The sequence below is a fragment of the Lissotriton vulgaris genome, chromosome 7 (genome assembly GCF_964263255.1).
Source record: "Lissotriton vulgaris chromosome 7, aLisVul1.2, whole genome shotgun sequence".
NCBI lineage: Eukaryota > Metazoa > Chordata > Amphibia > Caudata > Salamandridae > Lissotriton > Lissotriton vulgaris.
The window spans coordinates 1,541,646,100-1,541,653,152 of NC_141695.1; the positions used below are offsets into that span (position 1 = coordinate 1,541,646,100).

General features: G+C 45.3%; 1 pseudogene; it reads left to right on the forward strand.

The window, feature by feature from the left end:
• The first annotated feature begins 5,902 nt into the window (after positions 1-5,902).
• On the forward strand, positions 5,903-6,834 carry LOC147705963 (myb-related transcription factor, partner of profilin-like; annotated as a pseudogene).
• Positions 6,835-7,053: the final 219 nt, after the last annotated feature.

Genomic DNA, 7,053 nt, shown 5'->3' on the forward strand with positions numbered 1-7,053 from the left:
TGAGAGAGACGCTGTCTTTTTCTCCTGCCGAGAAAATCCAGCTCCGGTGTTCTCAGCCGCCTTCGCGGGCTGCTGGCATATCGAGTCCTGAAAGAGAGATACCAATCAATCAATCAATCAGGAGTTTGCTAAAGCGCAACTACTCACCCCTAAGGGTCTCAAGGCGCTAGGGGTGGGGGCGGTGCAGGTTCCATTCCATCAAGGAGGGGGTCTGTCGAAGAGCCAGGTTTTGAGGTTTCTTGCGAAGATGGGGAGCGATGTTGTCTGTCTGAGGTGGAGCGGAAGGGTGTTCCATGCTTTGGCCGCGAGGAAGGAGAAGGAGCGGCCTCCCGATCTGGTCTTTCTGGTGCGGGGGACCTCGGCGTAGGAGAGCTGGGCTGATCATAGGGTCCTTTGGGGTGCGTGGAATTTGAGCCGGCTGTTCAGGTATGCTGGTCCGGTGCCGTGGAGGGCCTTGTGTGCATGGGTGAGCATCTTAAAGGTGATTCTCGCCTCGACGGGGAGCCAGTGGAGTGTGCGCAGGTGCTGGGAATTGTGGCAGTGTTTTGGCAGGTTGAGGACCAGTCTTGCGGCGGCGTTCTGGATGTTCTGTAGCTTGCAGATGAGGTTTTTGTTTATTCTGGCGTAGAGTGCGTTGCCGTAGTCGAGTGTGCTGGTGACCAGGGCGTGAGTGACTGTCTTTCGGTGTTCAAGGGGGAGCCATTTGAAGGTCTTACGAAGGAGGCGGAGGGTGTGGAAGCAGGAAGATGAGACAGAGTTGATCTGGCGGTCCATTTTGAGCTCGGAGTCCAGGATGATTCCCAGGTTGCGTGCGTGGTCTGTGGGGGTTGGCGGGTTTTCGAGGGTGGTGGGCCACCAGGTGTCGCTTCAGGCGTCGGGGTTTGGGCCCATGATGAGTACTTCTGTTTTATTGGTGTTTAGTTGTAGGCAGCTGTTTTTCATCCATTTGGCGATGGCTTCCATGCCTTCTCGAAAGTTGTGTCTGGCGGTGTTGGGCTCGTTGGGTAGGGAGAGGATGAGCTGGGTGTTGTCTGCGTATGACACGATGTTGAGTCCGTAGGTTCTGACGTTGGGGGCAAGTGGAGCCATGTAGACGTTGAAGAGCATCGGGCTGAGGGAGGATCCAGGGGGAATCTGCAGGTGGTAGGTGTGGGGTCTGAGAGGAAAGGGGGGAGTCTGACCCGTTGCGTCCTGCCAGAGAGGAAGGAGTAGATCCAGTCAAGGGCCTTGTCCTGGATTCCTGTGTCGTAGAGTCTGCATATTAGGGTGCGGTGGGAGACTGTGTCGAACGCCGCTGATAAGTCTAGGAGGATGAAGGCTACTGTTTCTCCTTTGTCCAGTAGGGTGCGGATGTCGTCTGTTGCGGCGAGGAGGGCGGTTTCTGTACTGTGGTTTTTTCTGAAGCCGGATTGGGAGGAGTTGAGGATGTTGTGTTCTTCAATGAATGTGGCGAGTTGGCTGTTGATGGCTTTCTCGATGACTTTCGCTGGTAAAGGGAGCAGGGAGGTGGGTCTGTAGTTTTTGAGGTCGGTGGGGTCCGCTGAGGGTTTCTTCAGGAGGGGGTTGACCTCGACGTGTTTCCAGTCGTCGGGGAAGGAGGCGGTCTCCAGGGAGCGGTTGATGGTGTGGCAGAGCATGGGTGCGATGGTGTCAGCGGCTCTGTTGAAGATGTGGTGGGGGCAGGGGTCCGTGGGGGCCCCTGAGTGGATTGACTTCATTGTCTTCAGTGTGTCTTTGGTGGTGAGGGCTGTCCAGTCATCAATCGCTGGTTTCCGGGTGTCGGGGTGGTTGGTGAGGGTTCAGTGTGTTGGTTGTCTTCGTCGAAGTTGTCGTAGATGCTCTTGATTTTGTGGTGGAAAAAGGTGCTGAGTTTGTCGCAGAGGTCTTGTGAGGGAGGGATGTCGGTAGACTCCTTGGTGGGTTGGGCGAACTCCTTGACCAGACCTCCTGCATTCTATTACCCAGGTACGGAGCTGACTAAACCCCTAAAGAGAATTCTTGAATCAGATTCTTGGCGTAACCAACTTAACTTAAACTGCTCCTTACTTACTCCTTCCCACGTATTAGGCTTCGGTCAGGTACACCGGGGTAGGCGTATTTAGAAGCACCAGTTGAGTACGTTAGTCAATGTATATATGTATGTATATATTTTATCCATTTTAAAGTATCTTATGGCTAAGAAACCATATCAATGCTTTTACAGTATTATTTCATAATACTCTTTTTACTGTACGCACTTTACTTTACATTAAGTATTGCAATTGTGGCAATTCATTTCTCTTGCATGAGAAAGAAGACTGCTCAATAAATTACACCTTTTATTGAAAACGCCCGTCTCTCTTTTCTCTGCACTCTGGTGAAACTAAGTACGCACAATGACTGAGTGAAATAGCTGTCTATTGTTTTCACACGACTCTAGAGATACACTCTTATTCTGAGGGAGCAAAGTTGTCATGTTATATGATTGTCAGAAGCTAATCCCTTCTTGTCTATCCAGGGAGGTTAAACTCCTTCTCGTTTATTCGAGAAAGTTTCTAGTGACCTCTGAGCTAGCTGGCAAACCTTAAGTCTAATATATTCAGTAGAGACCTAGTCGACCTCAGTCCTACGTCTACACCGCTGAGTATATTATTCCAATGCGCAGAGCCTATTGGAAATATAGGAACTACACTACATGGCGCCCAATGTTTGGTAAGGCGATAAATCTAACGCAAGACGTAAGAGTAACGCAGTCGTGCTTTTTCACATAGACCCTTTTTCCCGTAAATACTCCAAAAGACGTCTGGAGTGGGTAAGAGGTTAAAATCCGCCGGAACTTAGTAGAAAGAGATTCCTATGTATAGGTTTTGGTTTAGTCAACGTTGAAGGATACAGTGTTCCAAAATATTGTGCACCTAATCTTTGTTTCCTTGAAACTTGATCTGCAACAAAAAACTTTCTGCCAGTAAAATGGGGGAAAGTGAGGACGAAAGGGAGGCAGCTAGAATAGCAGCTCGACTCCTAGAGGATGACACGAGTCTCCTACAGAATGACCGAAATGCTATACTCATTCCGGTCAACATAAGAAAAACTATAACTCTTAAACTTATAAAAAACGGACTGACATCACGAGGTGGTACAGTCATATTCGTGGTAGAGGCCCATGAATATCGGCAGACAGAGGTATTCTATTCATGGATAAACTTTCCAGCAGCAAACGCTGTAACACACGAATTCCACTATTACAAAATAGAGGAACCTCCGGATGATGAATAGACTCCTTTCGAGGAGGTTGAAATCCCATTAAAATACCAAGAGCACCTGCTCTGGTTTAAAGGCGCCCCAAAACATAATAATCACATCACCAGGCTCGGTCCACTAGGTAGAACAGGAGCAACGTGGCCGGTTTTAGCCAGCTACACACCACATCCAGACATCGAAAAAATGTCAGACTGGGAACTTTTAGCCCAGCTAAAAGTACTAATTAAAATACATAGATAATTAGTCCAATATGTAATGCGGACTTCAACAGTCCAACAAGCTATTAACATTCCACAGCTGATCCCTCATCAGGGAAACACAAGCAAAATTACACCACAGAACATACAATCATGTCTTGGTAAAACACCCGCAAAACGGGAACAAATTCCATTCTGGCTAGCACAAAAGATAACTCAAATAGAGGCAGTATTTCCGGATACTACCCCTAGTGAGAAACACAGAATTCTGACTATCTGCCTTCCAATGGGGATCGCACCACATGTGGAGCATTGTGACACTTGGGGAACAGTCTTTGCTTCCATTTACACAAAAACACATGGTGTTCCGTCCATGGAGGTAATACCAGATGTACTAAGACAGATTCAAAATGAATACAGTCCAGAACCTGCTTTAACTCTGGGTATGAAATTACTGAAAGACTTCAAGCAGGTCTCTGCTATATTATTAGCCAACATAAAAGGAGAAGCAGCATCTGTGGCGATCCGCCAGAAATTGAAAGAAACAGATATAGCAGACCAACCAATTGAACTTGCCAGAATCATAGAAAAATCCTATGAAGAACTAGGTAGAGATAGTTTGGGTGGGAAACCGGTAAAACCCCAACTAACTGAAAATCCTGAAAAGATATTTATTAAAAATAATCTAAACACTCCAAAAAAGAGCTGGGATGGAAATAAACAATCCACTCCCAAAGGAAAAAGATTCCAGTCCAGTGGAAGGTCTCCTCAGCGTAGAGAGAGATCTCCAGGCCGAGAAGACAAGTCTCCCCAAAGGGAGCCCTCTGAAAAAAGATACAACCTTAGAAATACGGATCATTTGAAAAAGCCTGATCGATATCAAGCTACGGATACACGTCCCTCTCGATCTTTTCAGACTTCCTCGCAGAAATTGGAAAGAAGAGGACGGTCAGAACACAGGGAAGAGCACGTCAAGTCCAAAGACAAGGAACCTGCTCAAAATAAAAAATTACAATTTCCAAGAAAGAAGGTAGCCAGTATTAAAATAATCAAACATGCCGAGGATACTGAGGACACAGCTGAAAAACGGAAAGTGGGCCCAGACAATGCTAGACAGCGCAGCAGAAGTGACAATAGCTCGCAAGATCCTGATGAATCATCTGGAGACAGTGGACACAAATTAATACATTCAGGTGGAAACTGCAGATACCAGAGGTAGCAAACCTCTTAAAATATACGAAATAACATTGCGTATAGAGGGAGATAAGACTAAGAAAGTAAGGGTCTATTTTGGTATAACCTTTCAAAAGGCTATGACATCCTATTAGCTGAGAAAGACTGGCCACCAGAGTTTGTCAGGGAGTGCCCTCATGGCGAAGAAATGATTATGCCTGACTTCTCAAATCATATTCCAATTCATAGAAAGTACACATATGCAAGAAAATGGGCAGTAGCCCAAGCTCCTGCATTATATAAAAATCATGTAGGATGGGATGAGGACTCCCCTCCTCACAAAATCCAGTTAAAATGTCAACCCACTGCACAAAGGCAGTACCCAATTAAGCAAGAAGCTAGAAAACAAGTCAGGGAGATCTTAGATCAACTTGAATACCAAGGGGTGATCGAAACATGCACCTCTCAAATGTACAATCCTTTGTTTCCTGTCTCCAAGCCAGACGATTCATATCGTCTAGCCTTGGACTACAGACACCTTAACTCATGTTGCAAGACATTTGCAGTACAAAACTCACACAGTGCAGCACTAATGAATAACATTGTTTGTAAAAAATACAAAACAACATTAGACATCTCTAACGGATTCTTTTGTCAAAATATTGCACCTGAAAGCAGGTATTTAACCGCTTTCTCAATAATGGGGTCACAGAAAACTTTCTGTCGACTCCCACAGGGATTCAAGAATAGCCCAGGATTATTCTCAGCAAGGGTAACAGAGTTACTACAAATATATGTTGATGAGGCATTATCTTATGTCAATGACATCTATCTCATAGATGATGACTTGGATACTCACCTGAAAAGAGTGAACACCATAATACTTGGGTTCGCAGCAGAGGGTTACAAATTCAACTTTAAAAAGTCACGAATTGCCCATCTAACTGTCCTGTTTTTAGGATATGAATTATCAAGTGAAGGCAAAAGCCTAGCAGACAACTTCTTAGAGAAATGCGCTGTACTTCAAGCACCAAAAACGCTGAAGAACTTACAATCAATACTAGGTTTCCTGAATTTTGGAAGAACTTAGGGGCAGATGTATCAAAAAACCATTTTGCGAGTCCGTAATTGCGATTTTTAGCGAATCACAATTTCGGAATCGCAAAATGGTATGTAAGAAGAATCCTGCGAGAAATTAGCGATTTCTTAAAAATCGCAGAATTTATTGCGATTTTTTTGCGATTTCTAATTTAGCGAATTTCGCAATTTAAGAAATCGCAAAAACGGGAATCATGCAATGCAGGAACAGCCTGATGACATCACAACCAGGAAGTTCCAGTGATTGCTTGCACCTGCTACCGAGAGCCACACCCAGTGGCAGTTGGAAGAGTGTGCTGAGGCAGAGCAGACCTGTTTGGAGAGCAATGGAGTCACAGAAGGCACAGGAGGAAATGGCATTGGAAAAGAGGAAAAGAAAGTAGAAGTTTTCAGAAAAGGAGCAAGAAGTGCTCATTGAAGAAATGGTGTGTAACCATGAGGACCTGTTTGGCAAAAAAGCATTGAAAGTACTTGACTCCAGGAAAAGAAAAATCTGGCTGGAGATCCAGGAGAAAGTTAACTCTGTAGGAGTCACCACTCGCTCCATTGAGGAAATAAAAAAAAGGTGGTATGACATGAGACTCAGATCCAAAGAAAGACTTGCTGAGAGGATCAAAGAGGCAAACCAAACAGGTGGTGGAACTTCTGCTGTGGACCAACCCACACCCCATGAAGAACTTATTGAATCCACACTGTTACCTGAAAGTGTGAGTGGAGAGGCTACCATTGGTAGCTCTGAACCCACAGCAACTACACAAGGTAAGATGAATGCAAATTGCATCCATGTATGTGTACAAAGAATGTGTGTGTGCGCTGTGCATGTCAGATAAATAGTAGTCCACTTACACTGTAAAACAAGAAGTGAGCAATGCATTATGGGAGTGGTAGTCCTATTGAGATAGTAACACTCTCAATCATAGTAACTCATGTTATTTTTCAAAGTAGTACTTTGGTATGCTGAAGCAGTGTAGTACAAGTAGTAGTCTGCTATGAAATTCATATTTCGCACTCTACATCCACAGAACATACAAGTGAGTCCAGGACAGAGAATGATTTTGAAATTTCTCCTCCTCATGTGACGTCAGAAAATGAAGATGAAGTCACTAATTCCCCTGTGCACATCTGAACATACAAAGGAAGCGCAGACGTGTTCCACCTATAGAACCAATGGTACAGGATGATAATTCTGATGTTGAATCAGTCCCCAATGAGACAGTTACAGTGTCCTCCCAAGACGCACAACAGCAATCCCAAACTCCAAGGACGGCACGCACATTCCGTCTGGAGGCATCTGGGAGTAACACAGGACGAAGTGAAGGTGGCTCAGTGTTCGCAGGCCTTGAGC